The 22679-nt window shown below is 37.1% G+C and overlaps 2 long non-coding RNA genes across 3 annotated transcripts in view; both read right to left on the minus strand.

The window, feature by feature from the left end:
* The window catches only part of LOC111941421 (uncharacterized), a 172342-nt gene that overhangs the window by 40569 nt on the left and 109094 nt on the right, over positions 1-22679 (minus strand). The window lies entirely within an intron of this gene.
* Positions 1479-20967, minus strand: LOC147648535 (uncharacterized). Its single transcript, XR_015281208.1, has 2 exons — positions 20740-20967; positions 1479-1699 (listed from the first exon to the last, which is right to left on the minus strand). It is a non-coding gene; the product is annotated as an uncharacterized LOC147648535 (long non-coding RNA).

Below are 22679 nucleotides of genomic sequence, written 5' to 3' on the forward strand. Positions count from 1 at the left end.
ATGAAGTATATGCAATCCTAGCCGGTTTCCTATTAGATTATCTTTCAATCTGCTAAGGTTATTTAAGAACAAAAATCTGATATGATAGTGTAGGTCAGATTACAATTCACAGGATTACTAAAAAGAAGGCACTACAATAAGAAACACATCCACTGAATATTTACAGCCCAATAAAAACATCATTCAATGTACTATAACAAATTTTAAAGAATCACTATAATAATGGTGATGATGATGATGATGGTGTTGATAATATTATTAACAATAACAACAATAAAAATATTATCCTACGACTCTCCAGTGTAACAAAAATATACTCTAAAACTTAGCCTCCAAAAGAACAAGTTATTGAATCAAGAGTAACCGAGGCAGGGGACCTCCATTTCTGAATGTCCATCACCAAGCATCAGGCAAGAGGTTCTCTAAACACAGAAACATTTTCAGGATCACAGAAGAATTAACCTGTTGCAGGAATCCCATCTATAGCAGTAAAATACTAGTATCGCCCTCAAAGATGCAACAAAAAATGAAGCTCCAAATAAAAATTTTTACATGACTGTAGATATTACCATCAAAAACTTAATCTGTGTCAAGGTTCTTCATATGATGATTTCTCTCTCAAAGGGGTTGAACAACTGAAACGAAATACTAATTAAAGCACTGAGATATGTTTCACAGAGGTAATTTTTTGTGAGTCCTGTCTCTGGAGGTCTGATAATTCTTACCAGGTGTGGAGAGTTCCCAGCCATCTCTAATAATGAAAGATTTGAAAACTTGGGCAGGTATTCCTTGCCACTGAATTCAACAGTATAGTCTTTATTTTATCTTAAGAGTAGTAGTTGGAGTATCCAATATAACAGAGCTGTGATGTCATCCAGAGAAAAAACATGAGAACACAAAACTAAGTTAATAAATATACAACTTGTACAATATAAATAAAAAGAGCAAAACCAATGGGATTCATCTTGCTTGACTCCTATCACCCAAAATCCATACTGGGTGTTAATTCCTGCAGTTTTGCATACCTGTTTATCAACTAAAGAGTGTGCTACTGAAAATGCTTGTCTCTGTTGACTATGAGAACTTTAATGCTGCCAATTTAGATTTGACACCTGACTTTCAGCCAACTACAGTCAGGTGAGATGAACTTTATCGAAAGTTTCTAGAGAAAATTCACTGAATGGGTCTCTTGAATAAACCTAAAATACATCCAAAACATGGAACTTACTTACAGGGTATTTTCATGTGTATTTGAGATAACCTGTGGTTTCTCCCCAGCACTACATATAAAATGTCTAAAAGAAACATGAGGTACTTAAAGATTCTCCGTAGAATAGACAATATATTTTGCAGCTGAACTTGAATTTCTCTTATAAATCACAAATCTCTTGGAAATCACATAGACTTTAAGTTACATAACAGTACAGTGAAAATTCCAGCTCTTTTCCTTTCAGACAGGACCTAAAACTGATATGAAGTCTTGTCAAATGAAGAAAGATTTTTATTTCCACTGTCACCACCAAAAAAGTTGCAAAATAACAACTTGCTCAGGATTGCTGTTCTTAAGGGATTTGTCTTTCCTTTTTCTGAAGTTTGAAAGTCACTAAGAATGACAGGACTGAGTTCAGCATGCCCTGTTCCTAATGGACCATCCACACCTTGTGCCTCTGCCCTGGGAAAATTCACCAGAGCTGCATCCCTAGAAGAGAGATTGGGAAGAGGAGAGAGGTCATAAGCAATATTTTTGAAACCACATTATAATTAAATGAAGTAGATTCAATAAATTTAATTTTGCAACCCAAAGTCTTTCATTTTAATAAGCATGAAAAAGCAGTTTTTGCAAAAGCTTCAATATTTTTGGTTTTCACTCTGAAGTGGAATGGGATATATGTCAAAGTAGCAACACATCAATTCTTGATGAACATATTTTAGAAATGGTCCTTCTTCTGTAGAAACATAAGTCCCTACTGAACATAAAACTGACTTTATAAAACATCACATCTGTAAGAAATGTTCTTTATATAGAATCTAAAGCTACTGAAACTTATTTAATAAATTACTTTAATTGCAATTTAATAAATTGTTTTGCTGATATCTGACATCTTTTTATATGCAGTTTTGGCTATATTTGGAACTATACTTGTTTCAATAAGCCAAAAAAAATCCATCTGTAAGTTAGACCTTATCTAACTTACACAAAGTAATATTTTGTTTTTCCTTTAACAAATCAAGAATTTGTAATAGAGTGAAAAATGAAGTATTTCTCTGACAAGTCTTCACAGGGAGAATTAATGGATAAAGTTGTTTCTCTAGGAATTATATTATTGGATTAATATGATTTCTTTGAGTTATATTACTTTCCAAAACCTCTGAACAACCCAACGAGTTTATCAGATGTATTTTTAAAAGTCTCCTTAAAAAAAAAATAGCATTCCTATAATATTTCTATATTAAGTCAAATGAAGTTAAGTAATTTATCATTTTAGAGAAAAATGGAATATGACCATAATAACTTAGGGGGTGAAAAGAGTATTAAAAGCACTTTATTTAATTACCTCAGTATTCCTATCTACGTCTTCTGACTCAGATTTATGCTGCAGACTTGCAAAGAAATTAAATTTTTAATGATATTAAAAAACATGTCATTTTAAAGAAAAATAAAATTTGATGTATTTGAAAACACTCTTAACAGCAAATGGAACTGCAGGGAAAAAAATGGGGAAAAAAAAAAGAAAAAAGTAATAATTTTAAATAATCTCAAACTCTATAATGATTTTGAACTTACATGAGCATTATTCCATAGCTTGAAGAGCTTTCCAAGTCAAACATCTATTTTGAGGGATTTAAATAGCCTATAAATTCTCTAGCTTACTGTTGCCATTTGCATTCCACGCTGTACACTATTAGAGCACTATATCATGCACCCACACAAATACATAAAGACTGATTTAATAAAGTTGGCTGTTCCAGGGCTGGTGTGCCTTCCCAAGCTATCGGGGAGGTGTTTCAGCTGAATAATTGAATAGATAAAATCTCTCTCAGTCACAAAAGGCATAACTCACTTCCTGCAAGGGAATAATTCATGTCAGTGTCAGGGCAAATTTCAGCAGAAGCTGCGGAGTCATTGCCCTCGTACCAGAGATAGGAGACATCCAAACAAATTGCCACATTCTTAGGATATAGATGTTTTTAAAGTTTGCAGGTAGAATAAAATAATGCTGTACTTTTGATAAACACTAAATAACCGAGTGTGGCTAATCAATCTTTACATTGAGATATGTGTTTCATTGATAACCAGATTTACATTATTGTATTGCAATTATAATCTTCATGGAAAGTGTTCACTGAAGCAATGTATGCATCTTAGCCTTTTTCTAAGCTCATTAAAGGATCGCCAATTTTCTTCTACACTTTTGAGCACCTAAAATTTACCACTAAGACTGCCATTACTCTGCTGTCTTTTAGCTTAAACCAGTCTTCTCAGTCTTAACTTTCTAGGAAGGATAATTTTCTTATCAGTCATGATGAACATAAATGTAAAGATTCTGGCAAGTGCCACCATTTTAAGACATGTACAGTCTGATGCATAGTTTAGTAATAGAAGAATTGTATTTAAGTAAACTTACACCTTAGAGTAGCTGACCATGTGAAAGCAAAGGAATAAAAAGGTTAATACAACTGTCTATGCCTTTGTGCTTACTGTGTGTTTGTTCAATAAAGGAACCATTTCTGAATGATAAGTGAAAGCTGATTTGCTGTCAGGGTCTTGGAACATGAATCTAGAAGGATCCCTAGAAGATGTCATTTTTATATAGACAAAATAAGACCAACCTTACCACCATACTTCAGGATTTATCTGTCTGCCAAAGCTGTGCCTTCTTACACAGATAAAGCCTTGTTACTCTACCCAAGGGGTCTATATAGAAGTTGACAATCTTCCAAGTCACAAAGTTTTCCCTGACACCTGGTCTGAATTGTATCAATAAAATTCTACTATTTCTCTTACAAAGCTGGGGCTCCTTTCACATACACCTTCTCTAACATTTCTTCTTCAATCTAAACAACCTTGAATCTGTAAGTCCTTCTGCAGGAAATATTTTCTGCATGCCTAGGAGTTGTGACCTCCTGTACCATCTTCAAGTGATCTGAGTCTCCCTCAGGGTGAAGTAACTGACTCTATACTAATGTGTTACTCATCCTGCACTGGACAAGATTAGACCATTGCTTTTCTCAAATTATTCTGTTTTCCAGGATGGTATTTACTTTGTAAGGTGTAAGTGCTGCCTTACATTCAATTTACAATCCAGACACCTCTGAACTATAGTCAGCTAAAATGCCAATACTATGTCCTGCAGCTGCCTCGCTGTTTATCCCTGCCAAGGCTGGGATTTAACATTTGCCCATGTCAAATATAAATTTATGTTTTCCAGAGTATTTCTCCAATTTCTCCACATAACGTAATTTGAAATTCTCTCAGCAAATGTACCACAAGACTACTTCTGGCTGTTTGCACCTTCTAGTAGCACCTGGCCATTTACAAAACCATTGAATGGCAGCAGGGTTAGAGCAACCTTTGCAGAATTGCACTGAGTTCCCCTTCCATTTCCATAATGGCATGGAGTTATTTAAAATAAGCCTCCAAGTACATTCCCAGACAGACTAGAAGCTGTGATACAGATTGTTTTCCTGGACCATGTTGCCTGGTGTCAGAACTACTCTCCAATTAATAAGACAGTGTTTATGGAAATTGTGCCATTAATCATATCTATCTTGCTATATATATATATGTTTTTGACCACACTTAAGCTTGTGTCTCTGCTTAGAGAATAAATAACTGAAAAACAAATTATGGGCAAACACAAAAGGAGGCAGATGGCATGCTTTACTTTTTCTTGTACTTGTTTACCACCCACCAGGGCCATGCTCTTGGGTCAGAATGGTCTGTGACAGACAAGAAGAGATGAGACCAGATGTTAACTATAAATTTTTGTACTAAATTAATGCCAGTCTGAAATATAACCAGCAATGGGGTCACTACTGCAGGGACACAAAAGAGAAAAAACAGTGACTGCAACAGATGTTTCTATTTTTTTAAAGGATTTATTATTATTATTTCTCACTAATCTAAAGCTTTAGTGACAGAAGTTTATATTACTGACCTCAAGACATACAGAGAGATGTAGACACTTATCAAAATTTTGTGGTTCCTGATCTGAACATGGTCAAAAGTAGAACAGGGCTGTGCAGACACTAGCCTCAGTTGTGGGAGCCATGTTGGCAGCCTAGTGGAATAATCCCAGGAGGCTAATTTTCCACTCCAAGGGGGCTCAGATTGGAATATGGCCATGCTGCTGCCAGCACCCAAGAAACCTTGCTCACAGCTAGGTCAAATATCTGTGCATGGCACCGTATCACATAGTGTAGGGATACTAAGGGGTAAGGATGTAAAATACTATGTCTGTCTGTAAACAAACAAGTTATCTGATTAAATAAAACCTGCCAAAGTTATAAAGAGAAGTAATCCTCTAATTAACCTGGTCACTTTAACTGTATATTACTTAACTGGCAGTGAGACAGCTATTCATGTTATGGATGAATGCTGCTTCGAAGGAAATCCCCAGCCATGTCTCACTCTGAAGTAGGTCCTTAGCCAGTGTAGAATGACATATCCCCCTTTAAAGCCAAGATGTTGTAGCTGATTAAAACAGCTTCAGATGTGGCCCACTAAGCCCTTTTCCACATGGCCTGCAGCCATGACCATTTGGTGCATTTTATTTCTGTACATCTGCACTACTTCCCCTGCAGTGACAGGACAGGACCTTCTGTAGGGACAGTTGATGCTTGTTTGATGTGAGGTGAACCGTGGACATTGACAATAGATGTCCATGAGATAAGAACATTCTTTAAAATATGTATAAGCTTAGAAAATTGAGTGAGATTCACAGAAAAAGCAAAGGAAATGTTTTCAAAGGAAAAAAAAGAAAAGCATGATGCTAAATAAAGTGATCCATTTAAAAGGCTGAGATTGACTCTCTTTTAAAATAAACATTTTTAAAGCATTACTATTGAGATGACAGACAAAAAAAAAAAAAAATCAGGCATCCATGAGAATAACTTTCAGTAAAGGAGGTGTGATTCAAAGGAACAATTGTAGGCATAATTCTAGTTGCTTTGGGCAATACTAACGTTACAGTGTAGGAGAAACAGAGCACACAGGCCACTGGTAGCTCACAAGTTTATTTCTTGTACAGTGCAATACTAGTAAAGGTAAGGCTACAGGTATTCACATTTACAAGTCTGAGCTGCCACACTGTTAAATTTTGACCAGAAAATCCTTGCTAGAATCAAAGGTAGAGCTGTAAAACAATAAATGCTAGAAACACAAATTGTCATGGATGTATTCACTAGCACGTACTCTTCATGCATACTCTACATTTCTGTTATAATCTTGGAATGTTAAGGTTTACTGCATTTCCATCTACTAATTTAATTCCAAAGTATGGCAAAACAAAATATAGAAAATTAATTCAATTTTTTTTTTTAAATTTCATGCAGGGAGATACATTTATTTTTATTTTAGAAAAGTCTATCTAGGAGATACATTTCTCGTCTTCTGGATTTTACTGAGTATCTTAGATACATCAGAAATCTTTTGGCCTACTCACTCAGACAGCATCAACAAACATAGCACGAAGATAAGATGAAAATAGGTCCTGCAAAATATGGTCCCTGAAGAAACTGGAGGATGGAAAAGAGAACAGGCATGTGTTTGCAATCCCTCCTGTGAAGAGGGGAAGAGATAACTGTGCTCATGGAAGGCATCAAATGCTCCCACACAGGGTCTTCTCAGTTTCATGTGACTTCAGAGATGACAAGCAGAAGTAAAAATTGTACTAATTTCAGGTTTATATTTTGCTCTGCTGTGACATATGAAAGGATATTTTTAATATTTGATGATTATTGTTTAATCTACAGACATTTTATCACTGACCTGAAAATGTTAGCATTGTCAAAAGGTTTTCTAACTTTGTTACTATTATATGGACTACCTTTTGTAAATGTACAGAAATAGAGTCAGAACAGCATTGGGCATTACTTTGTAGACATATCTATTACATGTAAATTTCCCAACAGTCACCAAATTAATTTCTTTCAACAGGACAAAAATAGTTCTGAAAACTTCTGTAAATCCCTTTGCTACTGATAGAATTATGAAAAAATATTTGTCATCCTCAACTCCTTAACAGTGCGTACTTGCATTCTTACTAGGGAAAATCAGTATCTCTTTCATGCATCAAATGAAAGCAAAAGGGGACAAAATTCAACATGGGGTTTAGACTGTAGATCCTTTATTTAAGAGTATTCATCCTAAACTTCTGCTTAAACCCAAAGAATAGGATAGCTCTAATCCCCAGCCAGTGAGATACGTACTTATAATCATAACCCACCTAATGTATTCAGTGAGGTCACCTCCTTCCATTTTTTTTTTTCTTGATTACCTGATGGCTTTGGCAATAAAACAGCATTTTCACCTGCAGTGACACACTCCCGCTGATGGCAAATATGTAGCAGTAGTGTCTTGGCAGCAGTTTGGCAAATTTATTTTTCTAACGAATGGAAAGGTAAATGCCTTACTCCAGACATGATGATATGAGTTTTTGATTAATCAAAAATGTAAATATTAAAATTTCATTCAAAAATATTGGTGCTTCTTGAAGTACAGGGGAGAAAAACGAATGTCCAAAACTGGATTAACTATTGCTGTCAAATTTCCTCAGGACGGCCAGTTTATCACAATCTAAAAAGAACCTTCACCTTACAAATAATTCCTAAAGCCTAAGGTAGTCTTATAGGAATTTAGCAGAGAGAAATTATGAAATTCACACCAATGGATTTCCTCCTGTTAGAAAAAATCACATGCATTATGTAGTTTTCGCTCTTTTTTAACTTTTGCTAATAACATTGACCTCAGATGTGTGCAGACATTCTGACTTGGCAGTGAGTTCTCCCAGCTATGCTGAATCAGGCTGAGTGCCTGACAATAAAATGTTTAGTGCCTTCTCCAGACTTCATCAGCATTTATTTGGCACTCACTGAACTTTGTAAAGTAATTTCAGGTTTACATCTCATAATAGGTGACTTCATACAATCCCTTAATCGCTACAAAAACTAGTAAGCAAAATCACAGTGTAGACAAAACAGATGCCAGGCACATATTGACTGGGTTTATCTCGCTGGTATCATGTAAGTTTGAGCTATTCTTTCAATCTTCCTTGCATTTAGTTCTGTAAAATGCAGGAGAAAAATAAATATTGCATAAATATTGCAGAAATTACTCAGCTTCTTTATGTCCCTACAACCTAGGAACATTGCAGTGGGTGTCATATCCCACTCCCTGCTGATATTGCCATAACAGACACCCAAATGGTGCTAGTAAGAGGATTAAGAAGCTGAAGAACAAATTTGGTGGGGGGAGGAGGGTCTGAACGCCCTCACTGAGACAGCAGGAAAGTAACTATTAATTGCTGACTCTGCAGTTTGACTAGGCAGGGGTGGCGAGTCTGGTTTGTGGCACTGTGTAGAGAGCACAGGCACTTTTCTGTGTGAAGGTCAGATGTCACAGGGATGATATCCCAAAAAAAATGGGTTTTTTATTACTGAACAAAACATATGTCTAGAGGCTCACATGCAATTTGTCTAGTCAACGGAAATGTCACACCTGTGTAAGATGTTTGTTTCCAGATGTAGTAAATCTGTGGCTTTAACAATGTTTAATGATGCTGCTGGGTAACAGAAGTTGCTGGGCAATCTTACTGCAGTCTAGACTGAACTAATTTCAGTGATGAGAGAGCCAGACTCTTCTTAATGATTCTCAGCTGCTGGACAACAAGGAATGGGCATGAACAGAATTACTGGAAACTCTACTTAAAAATAAACTTTTTTTTTTTTTTAATGGTAAGAAGAGTGAAACACAGGAAATAGTAGCCCTGGTAGCCCAAAGAAGTTGTGAAGAGAAAGAAACCCAATTGGAGAGACCCCTGATCATCCTGGTCTAGGTGGCTCTGGTTGAAGAAGCAAATTGGACCAGTTATCTCCAGAGCTGCCTTCCAGCCCCAGCCATCCTGTGATTCTGTGGTGTCCGTGATTTAGTTTAGTGCTTTTGCAGTTTTTTACAATTCTTCATTCTCTGTGGAAAATAATTTATAAAGAAAATGGCTTTAAACAGAATTGTCTTGTGAAAAACTGTTTATATTTCAGAAACTGGAATATTATCCAGAGAATCTTCAACAGCCAAAAAGTTCAGTGAGAAGATTATGCAAAGCATAACTGGTGCTAAAGAAGAAACATGTCCATGGTTATATTAGATTGCTGTAGCATCAGCTACTCAGCTAGGAATAGCTGATATGATTTGTTTTGATTTTAATAGGATTTGGAATACACACAACAGAGCAAGCCTTTACAGGTTCACAGGTGCAATCAGTTGTGCAGATACCATGGAAAAAGAAATTACAGGTGGAAGTTTTCTCATTTTAGGACTCTATTCAAGGGTGTTTTCAAACATGCATTTGAAACAAAAGTGCACAGAATCTTAGGAAAATAAATTATTCAATTTTTTTTCCAATCACCACCTGATAGTGTCCTCTCTCTGTCCTAGCAGACATATCATTACTAGTATTTCTAATTATTAATAATTACAATTAATTCACATTGGATGAATCTTAACTAGTGTTAAGAATAATTTCTGCACAGTAAAAGATACTGTGATACCATATATTGTTTCTACTAAAGAAATAAAATATACCTTTGGTCCCAGACAATCTTAGACTAAGAGTTCATCAACTAATTTGTAGAGGGTTAGTGCAGCTGTTAAAAAAAGTTTAATTTATGTGGCCTTCTAAATATTCCCATGCACAAATATTTTGTAAATTGTTACAAGGCAGGTCTTGAAAATGTCCAAAACATATTTAATACTATAGGAAAGAACATGTGTGTGTAAATGCTGGCACATAAATAGAAAAGTAAGATACAGTAAATAAATGGCCAACAGCAATGGGAAGATCAGAAAAGTTAAATAATAATGTAGGGTCTGGTTCATTCTCACTCGAGAAGTGATAAAGGCTGAACTAAGTTAATAATCAGTATATGGTGTTTGCTGAAAATTAGGAACCTTAAGTGTAAAAGTATCTCCTGTACATCAATAACAAAAATGTCAGCAAATTCATAAAATGCATTAACATGGCATAGAGAAGCCTGAAGGACAATTTATGTAATCTTTTCCAAATTTTAGCTGTTGTTGATGAACATTCATTTCAGATCTGGATGATCAGGGGTTTTGGACTGCCCATTTGAAGCTTATTTTCATTTTCGGTGCCTATTGCAAAATCATGTCTGCTCTTTAAAGAAACACCATTTTCTTCTTTTCAATAAATGAGTAAACCTTCTTTTTAAATGCATACATTACAAAAAATCAGCTCAACAGAAATATCACCAATGTTCAGCTATTGCATCAGCTTTTGAGCTGTGTGAATGTCTACATAAATTAAAAAAAACCTAAAAATACACAAAAAATCTACACATATGTATACATGCACACACATATGTTTGGATATAAGAGAAAATACTAAAATCCTAGAGTAATTTAAATAGTGTCTTCTGATACAAATGGACTTTAAAGTTGTTTCCAATGTTAGTGAAATTAAATACTTAGTATTATTCCTTCTATTATTCTTCTCCTTTCGAGGATTATGACTATTGGTGTTATCCCAAATCCAGATAGACACATACCTTATACATTATTGCCATATCCAGTTGCCTTCGGATTCTAAGTCACATGTTCTACAACATACTTATGTCAATTATATTCTATATCACATTCCTTCCTATATTTAGAGATACTACTTTTCATTTCTGCCAGGCTCTTTCAATCTGCTCTGTTAGGTAAGGAATGTGTACCCCATCTTTGTGGACTGGGTTTTCCAGTACATATATAATTAAATATGGGTACCAATCAGGAGCCAGAATCACTTCTGAAATGTACCACCACACTAACCCAAACCCAGTGGCAACTTTTTTTTAATGTCACCTTATTGTACACAACCTAATTCTTGTATTTACTTTCTTCATTTGAACAATGCACTGGGAAATGTTTTTAGTAAGTTTGAACAGTGCTAGGAAAAAGGTCTGTTGCATTATGTTCTAAATTATATAAAAAGTCTACATGGTACATATTTGGCCTTACAGTCTTTGTCAATTTGGTTAATGAAAATCACAAGGAAAATAAAGATTAATATGGGCCTGTTGAACAGAATTCATAATGGCCACAGGATTTTGCTCATGTGATAGAATTTTTGTCTATTTTTAGTTCAACACTAAATAGCACAAAAATGTAGAAAATACAGAGGCATTTCTAGATTCTTGACTCTCTTCATGGATGGTAGACGTTTCCTCTATTGTCATATTTAACAGTATTTTGATGCCTTAGGAAGAAAATACAATTCTTACTACCCTATTCATACATGGAATGAAAACAGTAAATACAGTGATACATTAAGAGCAGAAACATAATTTAAAAAAAAAAAAAGACTGTTCTAACTGGCCTTCAGAATCAGTTTACACATCATCTAAAAAATCTGAAACTAATCTCCTTCGTATTATTACTGCTACTGCTACACCTATTAATAGAAAGTCCTCTTATTATTTTCCTCTAGACTCAGCTTGCTTTCCTAATCAATATGGGCTGTTACTAGAAGATAATGAGCTAACTGACATATAGTCTCAGTGTTGTTGTAAGATAAAGAATAGCACTTTTAATAGTTTCTTATTTCAAAGAATGTATAAATATTCACATACTTCAGAGATTAGGTTTTTTCATCAAGAGGAAAAATTAAGATCTGAGATGAAATTTTAATATTTTTTGCTGTTTTAATTGGGAAACACTTAAATTTTCAATAACAGCAACAAGAAATCATGCCCATGATCACTTTGGGTTATCACAGGGTTTTCCACTATATTGTTTGTAATAGTTTATGTTATAAAATAACATTATTACAAATTGGTTTTTTCTTAAAGGCTTTAAGAAAAGCCTTTTAAAAGTTGTTTTAAACTGTTTCAAAACAATTTTTAATTTTCTTTTTTTTTTTTGTCCCATAAAAATATATTTTGGAACAACTGAAACAAACTGAAATCAGTGAATTCTTAGAGGAAAATTAGATTTTGGTGAATCTGTATTTGTCAAATTAAATAAACAAAAAACCAACACAACTAGCTCTTAACTAGCCAAAAATATCATTCCAACAACTTCCAACTAAACCTGTTAGATGTCTGCCATTCACATTTTATGTCAGCTTTCACAGTAATTAGTGCTGCAGGAAGTTCCTTGCCATAATTTTTATATTTCTCCTTAACAAAGAATGAAGGTTTTGTTTTTTCTTGGTCTTCAAAGCACAGGTAAATCCTAGAAGTTGTGCTGAACTAAAAAAATTCAGAGTTATCTGGAAATCTCAACAGTTAAATTATCAACAAAGTAGTCAGAGGTCCAAAAATAATAATTTTTCTAGGAAGCTGAGCCCTAAAGCCTCATTAGGTTCTCTCTATGGTTTTTATTTAAAAATAATAATCTCAGAAGTGAGAGCAGTAGTCTGTGAGGATGTAACAGAACAGATTTCCACATCAAAGTGTCACCAGTTAAGATACTTTATCTGAAGTATTTATAGTGCAAGATATGCAATCTCTTTCAAGTCACATGGTGCTACTCTTGCTACTAGCTAAAGCCTTACTGCAGAAATAGTCTTTCTGAGATTAATTTATCAATATAGATTATATATTGATATATAAAATCAATATTTTATATTGAATTTATCAATATAGGTACCTGGGTCACACATTTATAGATTAAGGCTACCATGGCCCTTTAGTTCAGATGAATTGGTCAAACTAATTGGTTTACAGACACTTTCTTATAAACTGTCTGGAAAAAGATGAAGTTGAATAAAATGCAGAGAAAAGAAGCAAATCTTTCAGGTTAACAGACTGACTCTAGAGGCAGGGGTTCATATTGATAATGGGAAAACTGAAGACAAATGTTAGATGCCAATAAATTAAAAAAGAGTGGTAAATGAAAGAATTTTTGAATGGTAGGATATATTTTTTAAACACAGAGTATGACAGAGATGGCCAATATAAAGAGGCCAAAGTTTCACCAAATTTAAAAACAACAATGAAGAAATAAATTGCAAAATTTTACATACCTCTGTCTATGTCTGAAACTTCTTGTCTAATTAAATATACAATTATCTTTCTCCACACACCATGTGTCAAGGTCCAGGACTGGAACTGGACTGAGGCTGCTTACAGGAAGGGGGTTTGGGTATGGTGTGTTCAATTACCAGAACATTTCAGACAATGAGTCATTGGGAGCTCTGAGAAGCAGCAGCATCAGCAAAATCCTTTACAGCATTGCTGCTGGGAAGGGTGCATTAATGACACTGATAATGTGGAGGAACAGACAGTGTAAAGATTACTTTAGAGTAAAAAGTATTCTGAAGAAAGTAGGTCACATTGAAGTTGCTCACATCCAAATCATATGGCAATTCTCATCCTTAATTTTAAATTATTTTGTCTGTTATGGAGCAGTTTGGTTTAGCATTTTTTTCTTTTACAATATGAGAGAAATGTTCTTTTTTTTTCAACACAGTAATGAATTCTGCTACAGCAAATATACTGTAGTTGATAAAAACAAACTATTTAACAAACTGTCAGAGATGTATATACAAAATGATAGCTACCCCCTTTAGTGTTGGAATAACAGACTTAAAAATTAAAACAAATTAAATTACAATTAACTTTTACAAATGTTGGGACACAGAGTAGTGTCCCCAGGCAACCATTCCTAGGATGTCAAGGGCTCAGATTTGACTCCATTTTCTCTAGTTTGAAGCAAAACCTCCTGCTTAGCAGTCAACAGGCAATAATGCACAAAGGAACGTAATGGAGGCACGAGAGGAATAAGGAGTTGACATGAGTCCAGCCACAGATGATGCGATTCCCCAGGAGTACATCAGTGAAAAGCTGTGCCATGTGTAACCCTTATCCTCTGCTAGCTTCCTTCTTCTTTAAGTGCAGACAATGAGAAAACTCAGCTAAAGGAAGAAACATTTACTTATGTGCCCTCATCTCCTGCATTGGTGATTGTGGGAAGGTCTGTTTATGACCTCATGAGCCAAGGCACTAAGGAAAGAAGTGAAGCACTGCCCTCATGTCACTGTAGAAAACCCCATGAAATGGTTTCTCTGAATATCACTCCAGGAATTCTAAAACTTAACTGAAAGCTGGCAGACTTTTTACAGACTCTTAAACCTTCTATTACACTCTCTACTTTATCCTGGAATAGCCTACTTGGGAAAGTAATAGAAGATGAAAGTGCTGGAAAGCAGTAGGAATTCTCTTCCAGTGGCTGAATAGTCTCGAATCTACTTCTTAGATGTTACCTCAAAAGACCTTACAAAATCAGGACAAAGTAACATTGCATTTCCTTCCTGTACAGATCCTGGATCAGGCTCCTCTTTGATTTCAGTGACACAGTTCTACTGTTGAAGACCTCTCTCAGGACACTGAGGAAGCATTTGGGATTATCCCTTAATACTGTATTTGGGAAAGTGACTCTTACGAAGGAACAATAGTGTAAGAGTCATGTATCATGTTTATTTTAACCTCTTCCTTTGACATAAGTGTAGAGGCTTATGAGCCACAGAATGTTATTCTGACCTATGCAGAGATATATCCAAAGCTCCTCTATCAGGATGATAGCTCTCACAGTGTCTGAGAGGTGTTTTTCTTCCTAATGTATCAATGGTACAGGACCTCAAAATTTATTATAATATGGTTGTAAAAGGGGAAAATCCTGAAAGCATTTGAACCTCACAAATTGTATCATTTCACCCGTGTTCCTTCAGGTTTTCACTAGTCCAGAGTAGAACCTGGCCAAGCCTTTTAAAAGGCTCGACAGTTGATAATACAGTGAGATACACCCCAAGACACTGAGCAAAATGTCACCATAACAGACGCAGAAAATCAATTCCATTGTACTAGAAAAAGAAAAGGCAGCCTCCTTAGTTTCAGAGGGAAATTTTCTGTCATTGTGGAAAGTGGATTCAAATATAAAATGTGATGGTCCTTCATGTTCGGATAGGAATTTCATGTCCTTTTCTCAGCAGAAATCACTAGTTATTCAATCATCGTTTTTTCATGCTCTCTTCATCCATTTTAAGGTGATGTTCTACAGGGATGGTGATGGGCATCCTTGCTTTAATTTACCACAACAGTACAGTAAATAAAAAGTAAATCAAACCTCAGCAACATGAGTTGAAATGGAAGAAAGAAAAGTAATATGAAATAATAAAGTATAAACAAAGGGAGTTTAATTAATCACCAGCATTAATCAATTAAAACTATGCTTCAAGATCACCTCAAATAAGGCCATTTCTGTAGATATGTACAATTCACCTGTGTATATCCCATCCTAATAATTGATTTTGCCTCATTGCCTCATTGAGAACAACAATTACAACAGTAATTGCAGGATTGTTGCAAGTGTTTAATCTACAGGAAGAAGATAAAAATGGTGTAAATTAGCTGAGACTTGTGGATGGCAGCAGATACGAGCAAGAACAGAAACAGGGGAAACTATAAACAGGAAACAAATTCATGTGCCCAAATTCAACTGTTTTGGAAGTTCTTGTCTACCTGGGCCCATACAAGAGGAACTCTTCTCATTTCCATGGCCCTTCTGCCCAGAGTCATTGTAAACAAAATCTTTTAGTGATTCACCTGGATCCAAGTATAGAAAGAATGCTTCCCATTGCTAACAAACAAAATAAATACTAACAAACATTCTTTCTGTGGCAGTTCTTAAGTGAATTTGTCTATAATTTGTTGAACATATGTCCCAGATAATACTACTCCAAAACAGGAGGGTTGTCATGCTTTGGAGGTATCTGATGGGTACATCTGAGATATACAAATACAAAGGAAATATTTTTTTATACCAGTATAGAACTGACAAATTGACTTCAATTAGATAATTTGTGGTAACTTCGTTTATGCTCCACTAATAGCTTTCCTAATTGCAGACAAGCAACAGGCCTGTAATTCAGCACACTTACTGAAGATTCACTGAGAACTGAAAACACATTTACAAGATTTGCCTTGGGGATGAAATGAGCAGAAGCTGACTTTTTATTTTTTTTTTTTGTCTGTGATTGAAACCAGTAAAGCTTTGAATCCAAATCCTAAGGAAAAAGTCAAGTAATTCAAACTAGTAAATAACACACACATAGAAATATGGTTTGCTCATAACTCAGCAAAAATAGAGTATTTATGCCTGGCTAGAGTGTTGTACAGACTTCTTATAATCCTTATAATTGCTAGGGGATACAAATTATTTAGAGGCTCCATCTGAACAAGTGCAAGAACTTTCACTGAGTTTACTGATGGTGGGAATTGCAGAGACAAAAACGAATGGGAAAACAGGTACTCTACACAGCATCAGTGTCTCTTGGATTCTGCTGAACAGCCACCAGCACCATCTTGCAAGAAAGCACACTTTCCCTCTAACAGACCTTGCTTTGGTAAATACTGCAGCGGTGTCACAAGCTGTGATTTCTGCTGATATGTTTCATCTTGAATAGAAAAGTGTGGTTACCCAGTTTTCCTTAAAATTAATGTGGACATAAATTGGACTCAGACTTCATCTCTCCACTTGTTTAAGTCTGCTACATGCCTCACTACCACTAAAAGGAGAGAAGTATTACTCCCATCCCACCTTACATCATCTCTTCCTCTTTCTTTACTCTCTCACTCCTCATACCCATTCCAGATGATGCTGTCTCTTGAGCCAGCTAAGGGTCTGACTAAACCCTTCTGCAGCAGAAGAAGCAGAACCCATCTCAGCAGAAGACTACACTGTATTTTTCTAGATTATTTTTCTGCCAAATCTGTTAGAAACCATGGAGGGGATGAGTGTGCATTACAGCAGTCACAAGTGGTCATACCACATGACAGAGATGGGCAGAAAATTTATGGTGAGAAAGATAGAGAGACAAGACAGCCATGGCCATAATGGGATGCACCCACAGGTGCTGAGAGCCGGTAGACATCATAATGGGGCTGCTCATGATTGTCTTGGAAGAGATGTGGAGATCAGGAACAGTACCTGAGAACTGGAATAAAGAAAACATCACCTCAGCCTTCAAAAAGTGCAAGGGAGACCCAGGGAACTCTAGTCTCAGCTTCCCTGGAGAAGTGATGGAGTGCCTCATGGAGGACACCTGTAGTCCATTATGGAGGACACACAAGACAAGAAGGGGATCACAAGTAGTCAGCATTAAAGGTAAATCATGTCTGACCAACCTGATTCCTTGTATGATGAAATGAATACCTGGCTGAACAAGGGGAGAGCAGTGGATATTTTCTGCCTTGACTTCAGCAAGGCTTTTGACACTGCCTCCCTTACAATACTTTCATAGGAAAACAGGAGGAGTGGACTGCATGGGAGGGCAGTGAGCTGGATTGAGAACTGGCTGGACAGCTGATCCCAGAGCATTGCAATGAGTGGCACAGGATCTAGCTGGAGGCCTGTCACTAGTGGTGTCCCCCAGGGCCAGAATTGTTTAATTTATTCATCAATGGCTTGGGGGTGGGGAGCAGATGCCCCCTCTGCACTTTCACTGATGACACAAAGCTGGGAGGAGCGGCCGATACCCCAGAGAGCTGTGCAGCCCTTCAGAGGGACCTCGACAGGCTGGAGAGATGGGCAGGGAAGAACAATCGGAAATTCAGCAAGGGAAAATCCAGGGTCCTGCACCTGAGGAGGAATGATCCCATGCACCTGTACAGGCCAGGGCCTGACCTGCTGGGAAGCAGCTCGGTGGAGAAAAACCTGGGGGTCCTGGTGGACAACAAGCTGACCATGAGGCAGCAGTGTGTCCTTGTGGCCAAGAAGGACAATGGTGCCCTGGGGTGCATCAGGAGAGCATTGCCAGCAGGCAGAGGGAGCTGATCCTGCCCCTCTGCTCAGCCCTGGTGAGGCACATCTGGAGAGCTGTGTCCCAGATGAGGGAGCCTGTGGGCTCCTCAGCACAGCAGAGACATGGAACTCCTGGAGCGGGTCCAGTGGAGGGTTACAAAGATGATCAAGGGACTGGAGTATCTCTGTTTTGAGAAAAGGCTGAGGGAGCTGGGGCTGTTCAGCCTGGAGAGGAGACAGCTGAGAGGGGACCTCAGCAGTGTCTGTCAGTGCCTGCAGGGAGGGGCCAGAGGAGGGACCAGGCTCTGCTCGGTGGTGCTGAGCAATAGGACAAGAGGCAAGGGGCAGAAACTGATGCACAGGAAATTCCATGAGGAACATGAGGAAGAAATTCTTTACTGTGAGGGTGACCATGGACTGGAACAGATGGCCCAAAAATGTTGTGGAGTTGCCCACAGTGGAGATTTTCAAGAGCCATCTGGACACAATCCTGTGCCATGTGCTCTGGGATGGCCCTGCCTGAGCAGGGAGGTTGGGCCACACCACTGTGGACTCCTCCAGCCTGACTCATCCTGTAATTCTGCGAAGAGGAGATAACCTACTGCTTGATGTGACAGTGGCCTATCAGATCAGCTTTCCAGATCTTGGCATGGCAACTTGGAAATTTGTCTGAAAATCTCACTTTGGAAATCACTCGCTTTTTATCTCCTGACCATCTGCCATTTTTACCTGTGTTTACCCTCTCATCCTGGTCCCTTTCCATGATCTGCTTGTTCTCTCATTTCCACGCCTCTATCTTCAAGAGTTTCATCTCTCACACGGATTCTTCTTTCCCTTGCTATGTCCTCATTTCTCATTTTCCCAAAATTTTTTAAATCCACTTTAAAAAAAAAATAATTTAGACAATCCCCAACAAACAGCAGCCATTTTTATCTGCTGCATATAAGTAAATACATCCTCTATAATGTGTAGATGCCTCAAATCACACTTTCTTCCTGACGAGTTACATGACTATAGAGATGACAGCTGTATGTTAAATTCTAATAATTCAGATTTCATACTGTGTTGGCCTTTCTCTCACCCACCATTTTAAAATCTGTGTCTCACTTGATCCAATTCCTACAAAAATGTTTTAGAAGATGCTTTTGAAAGAATTAGAGCTGCCCATGCACCTCAGCAACCAACAAGACCCTAATCTAGTCTAAGCACAAATCTCTGACATGTCCCATGTAGCGAAAAGCATCACTGAGTGCTTATGAGTGTGAAGTGGTTCTTGATGAAACCAACACAGCTCAGCCTTTAGCAAAGACTCATCACAACAGATGAAGAATCTCAATTTCTGCCCTGCAAGCACTCCTCTCAGCAGGAGAGTTTCCAGCATGACTGAAGACATAAAGCTCTTCCAAATCCTGCACAAAGGAACAACAGGATGTAGGAACCAGTCCTGCTTCAGTACCCAGCAAAGAAAAACAGCTTGCAGGATGATTTTACACACACTTCAGCAGATGTGAGGAGTGAAATACACACAAGTCTGAACTGTCAGGTGCATGGCGACCCTGGGTGATACAGAAAATCAGCACAGGGAAGGGAGGGAGTGATATGGAGAATCAGCACAGGGAAGGGAGGGAGTGATACTGAGAGGAGAAGCCAGCAACCAAGCTGAGAGCTAATCTGGGTCTGCTCTGTTTCTAGGTCATTTTACCGAGGCAGTCAAATGCTGCCTTTTACTGGAGATAGACTGAGATGCTGTTCCAGCCCAGTGATAGCTAAGTCTTAAAAATGAGGTCCAGTTAGATTAGATATTTCCTCTATTTCCTTAGAAAGGGGAGACAGCAGCTGGATGTATCATTAAAGTCAGTGTTCCAACAGCACAGCTAACTAATCACACTTTCTGGTTTTCACTTTTGACAGCCTTGATTGTATTTACAGTACTTCATATTTTCTGAAGTGTCACAGGGACTCAAATTGCATTTTCTGAAACTGGATCATGACTTCTGAAACTTGAAGACAAACTGTTGGAGGTTCTGATTAAATATTGATTCTTGCATTCAACACTGTAAATGCCTGTTATAGAATACAGAACAAACAGATCTTCCTATCAGAGATATAGATGTTTCATTTTCCAGCTAGTATATTTGACTGGATTAAGTTGTTGCCCAAAAGTATGTTATCTATTTTGCTAGTTATGCTGCAACTATTTAGAGTTAAATAACTCTCCTATTTATGACCATTTTCATTTTGGTGTCATGGATCAACAAGCTATTTTTGAAGTATACACTTTCCATTCTCACTACCAAAACTATATTCTGAGCCCCTTGTACCAGTACAGGGATCATATTTTTTTTTCTTCCAACTATGCTTGAAGGATATTAAATCCATTACCTTTTTTTTTCCTCATCTTTTCATAAGCATCCTTTAAATTATACAATTTTTGCTGCTACCATAGGATCTTCTCAACTCTCAATTACTCTGCTCCCACTTAACAAGTTGTCAAGTGACTACTCAAGCAGCAAAAGGCATGTGTCTATAGAATTTTAAATTATTTATTGCTTATAGATAGCTGAACATTAGCCTAACCAGTCCCACAAAAAAGAAAAGGAAAAACTAAAACTAACTCCTTAATTAGTTGGAGTGCTTAACAACACTAAACAGAAAGTTTCAAGGCACTATGAAGACAAAAGTATAATTTCAGAGGTGCTATTCCTGATCTTACTTGCCTGCTTTGAGAATTCACAGATATCTGCTCCCTGCCTGCCTTCCCTTGCTCTGTGCTGCCTGCATGGTCACCAGGTCTTTGTATGGGGTCTGTTCTGATAGGAAGTGTGATATTTCAGCTTCTGTGCACTGATACCATCTCTGAGGAGTGGGACCCTCAGAACAGGGAGGAAATGAGAAAGATGGTCATGCAGGTTCCAGCCTGGGAGTACAGAATCATCTCCACATGACTGCAGGTTCTTTGTATGACAAAAGACTTTCTGACTTCACAGTGGTGTTCTGACCTTCTTTAGAGATCCTACCAGACCTATTCATGGAATCCAACAAACCTTGCCTTTCCAGCAAGCATTTCTTATTCCCCATTCACTGCTGCATAATATTTTGGTCTATTTAAAAAAAAAAAAAAAAATTAAAAAGAAGAGATCTTACTGTGGACTCCCAAACAAGTATGATAAAGTGTACTACTTACGTGATGCTCTTTTTAAAGTAGTACATCAGAAAGGCAAGATTAGTTCCCTCTTCAGCCTAAAAAATCCACATCTACTATAAGGAATCTTTAAAAGCAAACTTCAAGACTTCTGTTTAATTTGGGCCAGTGAACAACAGCAAATGTAAACTTTTGGAAATAGTGCAAGCACAAAGCAGTAAAGAAACAAGGGCTCATTCAGACAGAAATGTTTTGGCCAGTTAGATTAATCCAGTGACTAATAAACAATGTGGAGTTAACACTATTCTCTGATGCATGACTAGCTACTATCTAGATATTTTCTTCTCTTCTTTTTTCCTTCCTTTGTCAGACTGGCAACCATTCATGAAAATTTGGCAAATGCTAGAAACCAATTCTTCCTGTGAACTTGGCCAGCCTATCTTTTGGAGAAAGGCCAATTCACTTCCCACCTGGTGGCTTGGACTCATGCCCATGTATTGTTTAGCTGAGAACTGAGGGTCGTAGGGGGAAAAGGCTAGAAGCAGCAGGGGAAGAGGCAGGAAAAGGAGTTTCGGCTGGCTCTCTTGCCTTAACACTTGGCACTACTCCATATGTCTGGAGTCAGCACTTTTTCATTTCTTGCTTTACATTGCCTTGGCTGCAAAAAAACCAAAAACGTAAATGGAAATAGGTTTTTCCAATTAGAAAAGTTGATTAAATGGTGAGCAAAATGCATTTTTCTGGACAAAATAAAAGTAGCGTGCTTGGTCTTTAGTAGATCAGCAAAAAGATGGAAAAATACTTACACTTAACGCACTCAATTCCATTTTATAAGCTAAGGAGTGTCACTATTAGAAATTATTGCATTCTGTAGAGCATATGAGGCTTAATAGGACTTTGGAGGCCACCAGTGACTGATCATTTCCTGTTAGACACTCCTCAAAAAACAGAGAAGAGTATTAGTTTATCTAGACACTACTATAAGTATTGAACACAATACAGCTCTTACCTCAGGTCTTCCTTTGTCACAACATTACCTCAATATAAGTCATTCATGTATTTTAAACAAATTAGAAATTTTTATTTTTTATTTTTTGAAATAAAGCTCACATACACTTTTGTCAAGATTTCCTAGGTTACATATTCAGTTTTATCTCCTCTGACTGAAACAAAGTCTATTTCTACTCATCCCCTTCAAGACTGAAAATGGATGAAAGTGTCAAATGAATTAAGTAACAGTTTTCACCCAGTAGATATTAAGGGTATGGGAGGACACTGGGAGTTATGGACTATAACCCTGACTTGCATAGTTCAGTTTGAAAAGTACTGTCAGCTCTTTATTCTGATAAGATTCATCTGTGAAAGACCCAGACTGACAGTAGCAGATAACAATTTTAATGGAACAATATTTATAGCTGATTTAGAATGAACTGTAATGGATCATCACAAAGAAATGCCTAACTGGCTTGGGCTCTCTCTGACAAATATTCCCACAAGTATAATCGTATTAGGGGA

This window comes from Cyanistes caeruleus, chromosome Z (assembly GCF_971803275.1).
Source record: "Cyanistes caeruleus chromosome Z, bCyaCae1.hap1.1, whole genome shotgun sequence".
Taxonomy (NCBI): Eukaryota; Metazoa; Chordata; class Aves; order Passeriformes; family Paridae; genus Cyanistes; species Cyanistes caeruleus.